This window comes from Protopterus annectens, chromosome 6.part0 (assembly GCF_019279795.1).
Source record: "Protopterus annectens isolate FY-2018-M chromosome 6.part0, PAN1.0, whole genome shotgun sequence".
Classification (NCBI taxonomy): Eukaryota; Metazoa; Chordata; order Ceratodontiformes; family Protopteridae; genus Protopterus; species Protopterus annectens.
In genome coordinates, this window is record NC_056737.1 from 1,064,001,839 (window position 1) to 1,064,017,709 (window position 15,871).

The 15,871-nt window shown below is 44.1% G+C and overlaps 1 protein-coding gene across 1 annotated transcript in view; it reads left to right on the forward strand.

Annotated features, from left to right (window-relative positions):
* The window catches only part of VIPAS39 (VPS33B interacting protein, apical-basolateral polarity regulator, spe-39 homolog), a 1,635,849-nt gene that overhangs the window by 376,025 nt on the left and 1,243,953 nt on the right, over positions 1-15,871 (forward strand). The gene's annotated exons all lie outside the window — the stretch shown is intronic.

The window sequence follows — 15,871 nt, forward strand, 5'->3', positions numbered from 1 at the left end:
AGGTAAGAACAAATCAAGTATTATCAATTACAAGAATCTGGTCAAGGTATAAGAATGAAAAAAGAGAAAAGATACAAAGGTAAGAGACAGTCAGCTGATACCAAGACTTCAGGGATAGGGTTTGATAGTAGAGAGTTGTGGGTGTGTAGTAGGATTCTAATCAGGAAAAAACAGGTAAGAAGCAGTTGTGGGAGAAGAAACAATCAGCAATGCAGGCTTCAGAAGGTACGTTTTCTAAATCTTAAAAAGCAGTGAAGAAAGAGCCTAGAGAGGGTAGAAAAAGAAAGAAGAGTACAAGGTATAGTTGGAGGAGCTAGAGAAAATTAGGTCTGGGCTAACAGAAAAGATAAAGTAAGTAAAAAAGTCTCAGGAGGCTAAAGAGTACAGATAGGACTGGGAACTAGGGAGCCACCTAGTGGCCAGGTCTATAATTACAGGTGGCTCTATAAGGAAGGCAGCTGTGGAAGCTAGGAGAGGGGTGAAAGCTGGGGTGGAAGTTGCGTGAACTCACTAGAGAAAGAAGGGGTGTTAGAAAATTGCAGAGGGAAGGGGGTAGAGGCTGCTGTCTGACCAGACTCAGAACGTGCTTAGGCCCTGTAGTAATGGTACAGTGGAGGAGAAGCTATCTGGCAGTAGTTAGACAGCAAACATACTTTTCTAGTTTCCTTGAATGGGGATGCTAGGAGTCTAATGCAGAAGGTAAACTCCACTGTAGTTTGGAGAGGGTCCTTTGGTTCATCACTACGATTATCCTCATACACTCTTCCAATAACCAAAAATTTGAAGCTCTGCTGTATTGTAGAATCTTTAACATGTTTGGGTAAGGCATTAGTCATTATACAGTTATTAATGTGATACAGATGTTTTTTAATTCTACTTTTCAAAATGCTGTCTGTCTTCCCTACATAAAATTTGTAACATACCACACATATTATAAATAGACAACATGCATAGACTGACAGGTGGCATCAACATTAAAAACTTATCTTTTATGCTGATCATGTGGATGTAAAAAATTCTCTGTGCTATCCAAATACCTACATATACTACAGCTGTCACAGGGTTTAGTATAATTCAAACCACTGGAGCCTATATCCTTCTTAAGGTAGCATAATTGTTTTTTAAAATACTTCATATTTTTAAATACAAACCTTGGTTGTTCCCCCAATATTTCCTTTATATCATCATCTTTAGTTAGGACCATTTAAGCTAAATGGATTATTAGGCTAAGAAGTGATTTTTGGCCATGGTCTTAATGATAAGGTCCCCATTAAACCCATGCTCAAAGCTAGACCATTATTTAGATAGTTTTTAATGAGTATATTTTTAATTTTATTATGTATTTATTTGTATTTTTATTTGTTTTCATTTTTTGTGTCTTTTTATTGATACATTTCAAAAAAGCTGCTATTATGTTTATGAAAGGCATTAGCACTTTAAATTGTGGACGTGTTTATGATTGACTATACCTTTAATTGAATTTGCAGTTTAATTATAGCTTGAATGTGGTTTTACTACATCTGAAGAAGCAGTTTTATATTTCTTTGTTACCTGTAATAAAGCTATTGTATACTGGATCTCTCAGCCAAACCTGAGTCTGCACATTTTTTGGGGAATTATGCATCTGTATTGTCCATTTTAATTCTTCCTCAACTCCCGCCCCCCACTTTCCCTCTGTCCATGTCTTTGGGAGAGATCTAATGGAATTGTCAGTAAGAAACATAGTGCCTGTTTGAGCTCCTGATCTTTCAGCTATCACTTTTGTGCCATAGCTATGTTGTAATATTGTTTAATAGCAGGCAATTTGATCTTGATGTAATACAGTGGTCAGGGACATTATGGGTAAGGGAGGAGTTCGAGAGTCGGATTCTAGAATCTAAAGAAAGTGGCGGAGTCAGATCCGAGGATCAGATATGCGCCCATTTGTTGGTGAAGAATGAAAATGGACAACACAGATGCATAGTTATGGTGAGTATATAACTTTGTTTCTATTCAAATGCTCTAAGAAGAAAAGGGGTCATTCACATATAATACATCATTTGCATTCACCACAAGCATATGTGCCCAGTTTCTTATAGGTAAGTGAATTTTAGTTTTGTCATTCTGTAACAATAATTTTAAGTTTGTCCCTGTTTTATAGGTGAAAGTAGGAACCTGTCCTATAACAGCTGTTAAATCAACTTTACCTTTTATTATATTTTAGTTTTTCAATGTAATTACCACCATCCAAGGACATATCTAAACTAAGAAATTAGTATAATAAATACCATACTTTTCTGCATTTGTATTTTTTGTTTTTAACTCCGTTATCTATATCACCAAATAATGTAGGAGGATACATAGAATCTCCCTCTTATGATAAACCTCTCCTGCAGCTTTATCAAAAGGTATGGCTATAACCTTTGACAATAAATAATTTAGTATTACAACTTTATTCAAATATAAAAATGGAATAATCAGTAGTAAGGCATGAGGCTCAGATGATTTATCTCTTTGGAATGTTATGTTTGATAAACAGTGGATGATTGCTTTTAAAGTGGACATAACTGATGACAAAGGTGTTTTTACGATGTATTGGACTACTGAAAACTTTTTTTCTCTGCATCCACAATTACAGTATCCAAAAAGGTAACAGTTTTACCTATAGTACACAAGGAGAACTCTAAAAAATGTAGTATTCCAATTTAATTCCTGGATAAACCTATCACATTCGTCTCGGCATTCTTTTCAGATTAAAACAAAAATAATAAAATAATCCATGGAAAGTTTGTACAAAGTAACATTAGAAAATAAACTAATATTTTCAGACTGGTGTCATCCCACCATCCCAATATCATGTTAGCAAAAGAGAGAGCGGCCATACCACCCAAGGCAACGCCTGTTAAGTGTCTGTAATACAGTTGAGTAAAAAAGTTATTGTCCAATAACAATTCAATCAAAGTACAAATACTGTCAATAAAACACTTGGTCTAAGTGGAATATTTAGCTAAAGACATTCTACAGAATTCTATTCCATCTAATATAGGTATGTTTGTAAATAAAGATTTTATGTCAAAAGTAAACATGCATGTTTCTTGCTCACTTAAACAATAACTCTTCATTTAACTGAAAAATCCCACAAATCTTTTAAATAATTATCAATGCACTGCACCATGTGATGTAAAACACTGTCTACAAATATGGATATACACTGAGTTACACAGGCAGGAGCAGACACAATAGGCCTGAAAGGTGGTAATAACCCAGGTTTGTGTACATTGGGTGGGAAATTCAACCTTAAGAGTTCAAATAAAAAATGTTGTATAACCCTGAGAAAACAGGTAGTTTAACAGAAAATCAGTGTATTTTTGTTTCATCCACCTGGGGTTCTGTTTGGGGTGTTTTTAGATCTGGAGTACAGTACACTTTTGGGAGCCATGCAGAGACATATATTAGGCTTGTGTGCAGAGAATAGGTAAGTGTTGGGTGGAGGGGCAAACATAGTAATGGATTTAAACTCCAATGCATGTGTTCGCTGGAAGGGAAGAGAAGAAGGAGAATTTGACTGAACATACTGCATTATATATCAAGTGGGGGGGAGATGGAACTGAAGGTGAAAGAAGGACCTGGACATGTTTGGCAGCTGGAAGTCTGAAGTGTCATAACTAACTTTTGGTTGTGCTGTTTTAGACAGTAGGTGATAGGGTCCTGGATCTTTTTTTCAAAGGCAGTGATAGAGTGCATGTTTGTGGTGGTGTTCCACAATCTGTGATAGATGGACAAAAAGGTAGGCAGTGGTAGGGCCAGGGAAACTTCACCAAGACTAGCTCCATCATTCAGATGAACATCTGCTCCTATGTCATATGATTTTTAGATGACTGAAACGTTTTTTGAGAATATTAGATCTGATGTTGTAAATCTTTATTCATTCCTTACTGTTAGGACTTCGGTTCCATCTTCGGAACCGACACGGCTGCTACCAAGCCCGCAGCAGCCAAAAAACCTCTCAGCTAAGACCTAACCACAATGCCCCTCTCATAGTCTCTCCATATCTCATTTGCTGCATTCCTCGTCAGACGTGCCAAGCCTTCTCTCAAGCTAAGTGTAGTGTTTTTTGTGACTTATCTATATATTTACCTTCCTCTAGTCAGTTTTCCCTAAAGATTATCCTTTCGTCTTTAAATTTATATACTTTCTTTCTAAAACCTACCGTCTGCCTTCAGTAGCTCTTTCATATCATCGTTGGTACTGTCCCTGTCCTGTGCCTTTGGTAGGCCCTTTCTTACCACTTTGTAGTATTTCTTAGTACCATTGTTGGAACTCCTCTTTTTTTCTGTCTGCTAAAAAAAAAAAAAAAAAAACCCTCTTCTGCTATAACCTTACTGTTGTTGTTTTGGGTTATATTGTAGTTTAGGACTATAGTGTTGTTTTCCATGATGTCTGGTAAAGTAAAGCTCGGATTTAAACAGTGTGATAAATGCGGGCGTAAGATGCACAACTCAGACTATCATGCCCGGTGTGTTTATTGTTTGGGCTTTGACCACATCAATGAATCTTGTGATATTTGTTCTAGCTTCAGCAACCGTACATTGGCTGAGCATAAGAACAAGCAGATTCTGAAGGGTATGATGAAAACACCCTTCTCAGAGGCTCTTTCTGGGACGGAGGTCTCACCACCTCCTAAGCATAAGGATGTGGAGAAACATAAAGAGAAATGGAGTCACTTGGTGCCGGCATCTCCGTCCTCTTCAGCACCAGGCTTCATGTCGTCTCCCGCAGTGCCGCCTTTGATTATGACTCCAACCACTGTACCAGCTTCGGCACCATCCCCCTCACTGCCGACCTTGGTTTTGACCCATGCTCCGACTACTGTACCTGCATCAGCACAATCCCTGGCCACAGTGCCGATGTCTTATATGGCTTCACTGACACCGTCTGTTCCGTAGGTCGAACACCTTCCCAGAACCAGATATTTTCCCTCTTATGATCCCTTTTTGGGACACCAGTCTAGTCCATTTCTTGACAGACCTGAATCTCCTTTGGCAGCTTCCTTCAGATCCACGAGGAGTCTTTCAGAACAAGATGTAGTGAGGGTTGTGGACCAGCTTTTGGCAGCTAGAGGATTACCCACCCCCGCTAGGTCTTTCTTCCCTCTTGGAATGGAAGCTCTCTCAGCATATTCACCTGTAAATCCTCCTCCGGCCTCTTCCCAGGTCTCAGAGACTTCTGTACCGATGGCTATCCCAGTGCATTCTGTCTCGGCTGTGACAGCAAAGGCTTCCCTGTCGGCACCGATTACTCTTGCTGCAATGGCTCCGTTGGAACTGGCACACTCTCGGAGCAGTGATTGGGCTGTTGGGACCGTGGCTCCTATTTTGGCACCTATTTTTTTCGGTAGTGCCATCTACAGCCACAGCTCCCCCGGCAGCTACGGGTGCTCTCGGACCTCTTCACCTGGAGGCGGGCTCCTCAGGGCGGTGTGTGACCCCAGTTCCGAGGTTGTCCTTCTCTGTTCCGGACACCCATCCCTCCTCGGGCAGGCCTGCTTTCCAGATGATAGAGAGGGCCCTTACCTCAACAAGCCCACAGTTGGCACCATTGGCATTGACACCAGAACCCCCCTCTAGCATACAGCTTTCCCAACCTCCTACTCTGGGATCCTGAGCATGGGAGCCGCAATACCTTCCCTTCCCTTGAAGGGAACCCTTTCTCAGGGAGTCCTCAGAAGACCCCACTGGGGAGCCACCCCAGAAGAAACTGTGCAAGAGGAAGCATCTTGATTCTCCTGAGGAATCTATCGCCAAAGACACCAATTGTGATGAGGGAGAAGGGACCCCATGGTCTCCCCCAGAAGACATCTCATTTGGAGACTTTCTCGAGATCCCCAAGCAGAGGGGAGACTGGAAGTCCCCCAACCCTTTGGAGGAATTGATGTTCTTGCAGTCCTTCCGTGCTCGGCCATCTAATTTCTGGGGGACCCCACCTGTGGATGAGCTTATTAAACTTATTGTGCAGCATGCCTGGAAGGCCCCAGACAGCATAGAACCTGTCACCCGGAGGCCAGATAAAATTTTATCCACCCCTGAAGACCAGCCCAATTGGTCCAAGCCGGTGGTAGTCAATTCCATGGTCGTGGCAGTGGCCACCGAGGGAACTGGCAGAAGATAGTTCCACTGTTCATCCCCTGAACAGCGAGCCTCGGGCTATGGACAGACTGGGGAAGCGGGCCTATGCTTCAGCAACCTTTGCCATTCGGTCGGTGAATTATCTGGCACACTTTACTCCCCTCCAAAGAGACCTAATCTCAGAAATGTCTGCCTCTTTGGTGGGGGTACTGCCTGAGGAGATGCGTGATACTGTTGCTTCTCAGCTAGCCACCCTGGAATCAGTATCAAACTTCTCGATGCGCTTGATCTCTTACACCATCGAGGGGCAGCTCGAGCAGCCGCATCAGGCATCGTCATGAGACAGCATACTTGGATGCATTTGTGTGATTTTGCAGACCCCTTTAAATCTTCCTTCGTCAAAGCGCCTGTTGACGAATCTTTCCTTTTTGGTCCCAAAGTAAGAGACACACTGTCAAGTAGTGAGAAGGATGGAAAGACCTTGTCTGCTGTAGGCATATGTTTTTCCACCCCACAGAGATTCTACTCCAGGAACCAGAGGGGAGGAAAATTGTGGCTCAAGAAGTCCCAAGGATCTTTTCGTGACACTCGTGATGAACAATCCCCCCGGGGCAGAGGGGGCAACTCATCTGGAAGACACCCCTTTCAGGGCAGAGGGTGTCCGCAACCAGGGCACTAGAGATTCCTTCTCTGGCCTGAACAGTGGCCCAATTGCTTTCCTCTGGAAGCAGTCGGGGGGTTGATTTTTCCCTGCACCTACAGGCCTGGTGACTCATAACAACAGATGCGTGGGTGCAGAGAATAATATCCAGAGGCTATCATATTCCATTTGGTCTTACTCCTAGAACTGTAAAAGGAATCCCTGATGTCCCACCCAGTCAGAGGGAGGCTGCATCCTTAGAAATCGAAAAGCTGCTAAGAAAAAGAGTCATCCAGACGGTCCTACCAGACCAGACAAGATCCGGGTTTTACTCGAGGTTCTTTTTAGTGCCAAAAAAGACAGGGGACTGGAGACCAATCCTGGATCTCAGCTTACTAAACAAATTCATAAAACCTCAAAAATTCTGGATGGTCATGGTACAGTCCATCCTCCCCTTTCTGGGGAAGGACAACTGGATGGGCTCTATAGACCTCCAGGACGCATATTACCACATAAAGATGGACAAACACTGCTGGAGATTTCTCCACTTCTGGCTGGGAGCTGATCACTGTCAGTTCAGGGTTCTGCCCTTTGGTCTCTCAACAGCCCCCAGAGTGTTCACCAAATGTATGGCAGCCGTAGTAGCTCATCACCGACTACAAGGATTCCAGGTATTTCCATATTTAGACGATTGGCTCCTTACCTCCACGACCATGAATCTTCTCATTCTCAGTCTCTCTTACACTCAATGCCTTGCTTTTCGCTTAGTTGTCACGATCAACATGGACAAGTCACAAATGTCTCCAACAAGAGCACTGGAATTCATTGGAGCGATCTTCGACACAATGTCCTGTCAAGCTTCCCTTCATCCTCACAGGCTCTCAAAAATAAGAAGCCAGATTAAAGTCCTCTTTGCACAGACATTTGTACCAGCACGTCTTGTACTACAGCTGTTAGGATGTATGGCAGTAACCGTTACCTTAGTTCCATTGGCGAGGTTGCACATGAGACTAGTACAGTGGCTCTTTTCATCACAATGGTCGATCTTAACCTACCCACTCGACCACATGATATGCCTTACAAACCTTTGCAAGAGAGAAATGCTTTGGTGGATGAAGCCAGAATCAAATCTTTGGTGTCAACCATTCTGCCTTTCCCAGCCCAGGGCCTTGGTGACCACGGACGCTTCCCTGTTAGGGTGGGGGGAGCATTTCCAGGGAAAGACAGTCCAAGGCACCTAGTTCCCCCATGGAGGCCAATTTGTAGATAAATGTCCTGGAATTGAGGGCAGTCCTCTTAGCATTACAAGCATTCCACACGTCCGTTCCTTTCCGGACCATTGCAATTCAGTCGGACAACATGTCAGTCATCTGGTACATCAATAAACAAGGCAGAACCAGGTCTTATCCCCTGTGTCAGGAGGCCATGAGAATTTGGCACTAAGCGTAGGCTTGCAACTGCTTTGTCATAGCAACGCACATTCCTGGGAGTTCCAATCTTATTGCAGACAATCTGAGCAGGAACATTCTGATGCCTCACGAGTGGTCCCTCAGTCCTATCATAGCAGATCATATCTTCTGCCATTGGGCAAGGCCTTGCTGCAACCTGTTTGCTTCTCTCCTAAACAACAAATGCAGAAGCTACTTTGCCCTGATCCCCCCCTCGGGGGGAGTCACCGAGGGATGCTCTGACACACAATTGGCCCCTGGGTCTGCTGTATGCCTTTCCCCCGTTTCCTCTCATCCCAAAATTCCTCCAGAAAGCTCAAAGGTTGAGAAGCGGAGTGATCCTCATTACCCCTTATTGGCCCCGTCAAGTCTTGTTCCCTTTCCTATGGCCTCATCTGATTCACAGCCCGTGGATCCTGGATCAATCCCAAGGTTTGCTGTCTCATCCTCAGGGACTGATTCACCCCAGTCTCCATAGCCTCAAGCTCACAGCTTGGTTTCTCCACTTCCGATGATTGCCAGGCTACCTGATATTTCATCTTCTGTTCACGAGATTCTTCTGGTTTCACACAAACCTTCCTCCAGGAAAATTTTTTTTAGTAAATGGGTTAGGTTCTCTAGATGGGCCAAAGAACATAACTTAGACTCCTTTTCCATGCCTATTCAGAAGATCCTACAATACCTGACTACCCTGTTGCACTCAGGAGCCTCAGCATTGACAATTACTGTACATTTAGCAGCTATTGCAAATTTTCACAATGGAACTGACAACTCTTCTCTTATGTCACACCGACTGTGCAAAGCCTTCATGAAAGGAGTATTACATGTTAAACCTCCTGTCAAGCCTTCTATAGAGACTTGGGACTTGACACTGGTGCTTCAGTCGTTAACAAGTCCACCTTTTGAGCCTTCTATCTCATGTGATATAAAACCTTTGTCTTGGAAAACTCTACTTCTAGTAGCCCTTACCTCAGCCAGAAGAGTATCTGAGTTGCAGGCCTTGAGTGTCAAGAGACCTTACTTGATTTTTCATAGGGAAAGAGTGTCCCTGCGTACTGACCCCTCCTTTTTGCCCAAGGTCATTTCTGGGTTTTCCATTAATCAATCTATTGACCTACCAGTTTTCTTCCCTCATCATTCAAATAGAGGTGAATGCCTTTTGCATACCGTCAGTGTTTATAGGCAACTTAATTTCTACTTGGGCAAAATTAAATCTTTCAGAAAAACGGATGCTCTGCAGTCCTATCTCGCGTTCATTCTTACATATGGGTTCGGAGCCAATCCTCGGCTCCGAATCTGCCGATTACAAAGCTCGGAGTTGCTAAGTTGGCTCGTGGCTAGGTAGATATCCCGTAATGCACTAGTAAGAATCCCCAGATATTGTTTTCCGCTTCTACGAGTTCAGAAGTGCTCTCTTTCTTGGCTGTGGCTAAGTTGGATATTTTGCTTATTCAAAATTGTTATTGTGGTTCTTTTTGACTTACAGTTAGTTTATAATTAATAACTTACAGTTGTTAGTAGTAGTAGTTAGTGTGTTTTTCTAACTTTATTGCAAATTGTTGGCCGTCGCTTCCGCAGACCTTGTTTTCTCACTGGTATCCCTTCTTTCTGTGTGCAAAAAAAAATCTTTCTTAGGCATAGGTCCGTTTTTTTAGTTAGGACCTATTTCTAGCTTTATCTGTTGCTTGTTTTTCTGTTCTCGCCTTCCCTCCATTTCAGGGCTAGGCTCATTTAAGTTAGAGGACCTAGTCCTCTATTGCCATTCCTTGTGTGTTGTTTCCTCAGCAGGGCTAGGCCCGTTTAAGTTAGAGGACCTAGTCCTCTGTTGTTTTCCTTGTGTGTAGTGTTTTTCTTGAGACAGAGCTAGGGCCATTTTAGTTAGAGGACCTTGTCTCTCTTCCTATCATCCTCTACGTTTACCTTTTGTGATTGTATTTGTGACAAGATGTCTAAAGAATTTAAAGATCATAAACCTTCGGGTTTTAAAAAGTGTCTTAAATGTTCTCAAAAAATGTCCCTGACTGACTGACATAGTATCTGTGTTTATTGCCTGGGAGCCATACATCTTCAAGAGACATGTACCTTTTGTCACTGTTTTAGTTCTCGGGTTCTCCAGGAAAGGAAAAACAATTTGATCATGAAAGTCTCCTTAAACCTTCCTTTGAGGAGGATTTAACCAGCTCTTCATCGTCTCATTCCAGGTCTCCCTCTGTGTTTTATCTGGACCTCCACAAAAGATTGCTAAACTGGACAAACCTTCTACCTCTTCAGCTCCTCTGCCTTCGGCGCCGGTCGAGGTTATCGACAGTGACACTCCAGTTTCGGCCCCAACTTTTTCAGAGCCGATTAGTGAACCTATACCTCAGAGCCGGTCTAGAGATTTATTACCAGTGTCCCCGACACTCAGATTTCCGATTTTACAGAGATCTCGATCATCTGCCTTGTCTTCCAGATCCTCCAAGAGTCTTTCTGAGGAGGATGTCGAGAGAGTGATGCTTAGACTCTTGAAGTCGTCAGCGCTAACACATTTGTTGCCTGCTCTGACCCAATCAGTTCCGGAGCCGTCTAAGGCCATATTACCAGCTTCTGTTCCTCCTTCGAGCCACGTCGGTCTTTTGGAGCCAGAGCCATCGGTGCCATTGTTGTGGAACTGTTGGTTCCAGTATCCTTACTGTCTGTCTCTGAGCCGAGTTCCGCTCTGACACGTTTAGTGCCATCCTTGGTGTCTAGGAGCCGAAGCTCACAAGTCGGCCCCAATGGGGATGCTTGAACCCGAACTTCTTCAGTTCCGAGCCTACCTCTCGGTCTGCTCGGCTGAGCTCGTAGCTTACATCTATCTCGGAGCCAGTCGCTCTGGAGCTGAGGGCTACTTCCTCTTCCTCGGAACCGGTGATGTCCTCGGAGCCGGAGAGATCTGTCTTCAAGATGATGAGGAGCGTGCTGTCAAGGTCTTCAGCTCCACACAAGGGTACTGATGCTGTTCCCCCTCAAGCTCCGACCTCTGTCTCAGCACCATCTCTCTCTCTTGACAGCAGAGACCCGCAGCCTCAGGAGCCGCCATTGGGTGGCCCCCAGTCTTCCGAGACCTCCTTAGAATACCCTTCTGAGGAGCCTCCTCGAAAGAGAACTTGCAAGAGGAAGCATGTACACTGATCTCGAGGAGTCAGAATGTCCCATAGGTCGTCCTGTGATGATATCTCCTTCGTAGATATCCTAGAGATCCTGAAATAAAGAGGAAACTGGCCCACTGTCACCCCTTCTGATGAGAAATCAGTGTACCTAAAGGCTTTCTGGTCTCAACCTTCAGCCTCTTGGGTGTCTCCACCTTTCAATGAGCTGTTAGATTTAGTCAGTTGAAAGGTGTGGGAAACTCCTGATGCAGTGGAACCAGTCCCCAGAAGGCCCAACAAATTTCTTTTAACTCCCAAAGAGAAAGAGTTTTTGACCAAAGGTGTGCCTGTATATGCCATGGTGGTGGCAGCAACCACAAAGAAGGAACTAGCAGAGACTTTGTCATCTGTCCATCCACCGAACAAGGAGTCTAGAACAATGGACAGATATGGGAAGCGTATCTTTTCTTCAGCAGTTTTTACACTGAGATCACTGAATTACCTCACCCATTTTACTAGGCTTCAAAGAGATCTCCTAAAGGAGCTAGGAGATACTCTCCAATGTACTTTAACTGAAGGAGTCCCTGAGAAGGTTACTGCTCCGTTGTCTACCTTAAACTCCATTGTTAACTCCTCCATGAGGCTGATATCTTATGCAGTAGATGGAGCGAGCAGGGCAGCGGGTTCAGGAGTTTCCCTTAGGAGACACTCCTGGATGCGCTTATGTAACTTTGCGGAGCCCTTCAAATCTACATTTACCAACGCCCCCTTTGACAGTTCCTGTCTGTTTGAACCAAAGGTAAAAGACACACTCACCAGATGCGAGCAGGAAGTAAAAACACTCTGCCATGGTATTACGTTTTTCCATCCCTTCTAGACCATAGCCTAAGGGTCAGAGAGGTGGTAAAATGTGGTTCAAGAAATCTCAGAGATTTTTCTCGGACCCACAAGGTGATTCCTTCTCCAGAGGCAGAGGAGGAGGAAGTAATGGTAGACGTCACCCTAGAAGCAGAGGGGGTCCGCAAAACCAGGGTGGCCGCGATTCCTTTCGTGGACGTCCCTATTAGCGCTCCTGAAGTGGGGCCCGACTGCGCTTCTCTGGAGCCAGTCGTGGGTCTCTTATCTTTGTACACAGAAGCCTGGCACGACATCACACAAGACAAGTGGGTACAAAGAATAATTTCCAGAGGATACACCATACCCTTCTCTTTTCCACCTCATCTAACCAAGAAAATCCCAGATATTCCACCCAATCGCAGGGATCAAGCAACTATAGAAGTCCAAAAGTTGCTTCAAAAGAGAGTCATCCAAACCTTCCCCGCAGACCAGATAGGATTCGGAACTTACTCCAGATTCTTTTTAGTGCCAAAATGGACAGGAGACTGGAGACCCATTTTAGATCTCAGCAAGCTAAACAAATCTGTAAAGATGTCCAAGTTCTGAATGATAACACTGCAGTCTATACTCTTTCTGTTAGGGAAAGACAATTGGATGTGCTCCATAGACCTCCAAGATGCGTATTACCACATAAAAATGGACAGAGCATCAAGGAGTCTTTTACGCCTCCAGCTGGGAGCCAGTCATTACCAATTTCATGCTCTGCCTTTGGTCTCACCACAGCCGCTAGGGTGTTCATCAGATGTATGGTGGTAGTAACGGCTCACTTGAGATGTCTTGGATTCCAAGTGTTTCTGTACCTGGACGACTGGCTCCTGACTGCAACCAACAGGCACCTTCTTCTACAAGCCAGGGATTCAACCATCCGAGTGTGCACTCAGCTGGGCATTACTATAAACTGGGAAAAGTCTGCCTTGTTGCCCTCTCAATATGTGACTTTTATAGGTGCAGAAATAGACACAGTCACAATGATTGTTCACCTTCCTTCAGACAGAATACAAAGTCTAAGATGACAAATATACAGCCTGCTTCCCCAACACAAAGTCAAAGCGAAGACCGTGCTCAAACTTCTAGGAACCATGGCCTCTACCATAACTCTAGTTCCGCTAGCCAGACTACATATGAGAATTCTACAATGGCTACTCTTTTCCCAGTGGTCTCTCCAGCAACTGCCTCTGTCTCATCCCATTTTAATAACAGATTCCTGCAAAAAGGACCTTCGTTGGTGGATCCAGTCCAATAAGCTAACGATAGGGAGACCATTCATTCCTCACCAACCCGTTGCTACTGTGACCACAGATGCCTCCCAGATAGGGTGGGGGGCATTATCTAGGAAGGGCAGTCCAAGGCACATGACAAGAACATCTGGCTCACTTGCATATCAGTGTTCTAGAGATAAGAGCAGTGCTACTAGCGTTGCAAGCACTTCACAACTTTTTTCCTCTAGGGACAATAGCAATCCAGTCAGACAATATGTCAGTGGTATAGTATCTAAACAAGGGGGAACCAGATCCTACACACTGTGTCGAGAGGCTGCTCGTGTTTGGCAGTGGGCGATATCTTCCCAATGCTTTCTAGTCGCAACGCACATCCCGGGGAGAACCAATGTGATAACCAACAAGCTCAGCAGGGCAATCTTGATGCTTCACGAGTGGTCTCTGAATCAGAAAATCACGGAACAGATTTTCCACAAATGGGGACAGCCTTGCTGTGATCTGTTTGCCACCCCAATGAGCACCAAATGCAGCTGCTGCTTCACCCTTATTCCCCCCCCCCCCGGGGGAGACACCGACAGATGCACTTGTCCACAATTGGCCCTCAGGACTTCTTTACGCTTTCCCTCCCTTTCCGCTAATATCGAACGTCATCCAGAAAGCAAAGACTTTGGGAAGCAGAATGATTCTCATCACTTCCTACTGGCCTCATCAGATTTGGTTCCCCTTTCTCAGGCCTCACCTTCTGGACGATCCATGGCCTCTGGACCTGGTTCCAGACCTTCTGACACACGTCAGGCACATTTTATCCCTGCCTCCACACCCTCAACTTGACAGCGTGTTTGCTCCACTTCCATCCCTAGTCATGCTTCATGATTTCTCCCCTGCAGTTACTCATATCTTGATGTCTTCTCACAAACCTTCTACGAGAAAATTGTACGCTAGCAAATGGAAAAGATATTCTCTCTGGGCACGAGCTAAAAACATAGATCCATACACAGCCTCCATTCCCTTAGTGTTAAAATTTCTAACCAAACTGTTTCATCAGGGATCAGCTGCTGCTACAATCAAAGTTCAGTTAGCAGCTATCTCCAATTTTCATTTGGGACAACATGAGCCTAATCTTATGGCTCATAGATTGTGCAGATAATTTTTTAAAGGCACTACCCTGCTAAGACCTCCTTTTCAAGAACCTATATCTCCTTGGGATCTAAATTCTGTTCTTTCAAAACTTACCTCACCGCCTTTTGAACCTTCACACACTTGTGATTTAAAGTTCCTTTCATGGAAGACCACTTTTCTGGTAGCCATTTCATCCGCCAGAAGAGTGTCAGAACTGCAAGCACTCTGTCAAACCTCCTTACTTGATTTTTCATAGAGACAGAGTTTCCATTCGCACAAATCCATCCTTCATCCCCATAGTTTGTTCTCAATCTAATTTGAATCATACTATTGAACTGCCAGTCTTTTTTCCTAATCATTCAAACAAAGCGGAATACAAGTTCCATCAGCTTGATGTACACAGACAGTTAAGGTTCTATCCACATAGAACCAAAGAGTTGAGGAGATCAAACCAATTGTTTGTATCTTTTTCAGAGACACAAAAAGTTGTGCCAGTCTCCAAGATAACGTTATCAAACTGGATTTCAAATTGTATATCTTTTATTTACTCTTCTAATGGCAAAGAACTCCTGTTTAAAATTAAAGCTCATTCCACCAGATCTGTATCCACATCTGCTGCCTTTCAAGCCAGAATTCCAATGGACAGTATATGTGCAGCAGCATCTTGGGCTACCCCTCATACCTTTATTACTGATTACAAATTGGACTTAGCCTCCAGGGGCAGAGCCTCCTTTGGTTCCACTGTTCTTAGGAGTATATTCCTGTGAGCTACCCGAGAAAAAGGTGCTAGGGACGCTGTCCCATATGTAAGAATGAAGGCGAGATAGGACTACAGAACATAAAGAAGTTATGTACTCACCGTAACGTTCCATGTTTGTAGTCCATCTCGCCCTTCATTCTTACAAACCCACCCACCTACCCCCATCCATGTATCCTTGAAGGATCTTGAGACAAGCTAGTGTCTATCTTCCCTAGGGTTGGAGACCTTTCATCTTTGTTTTTCCTTGTGGAAATACCTTTTATTACTTTTATAGACAGCAGCAAACAAGATCTGGGGATTCTTACTAGTGCACTATGGGATACCTACCTTGCCACGAGCTAACTTAGAGCTTTGTAATCATCCGAGTCAGAGCCGAGGATCGGCTCCGAACCCATATGTAAGATTGAAGGGCGAGATGGACTACAAACATGGAACGTTATGGTAAGTACATAACTTCTTTTTTGTGGCCTTTGCAGGACCCAGATTGGGTAGGCCTGTCTCCAAAATTACATAATCTTCTTGGCTCAGAAACGCCATTATTTTCATCTTCCACCAGAATAAAGTGTCTCTACCTTC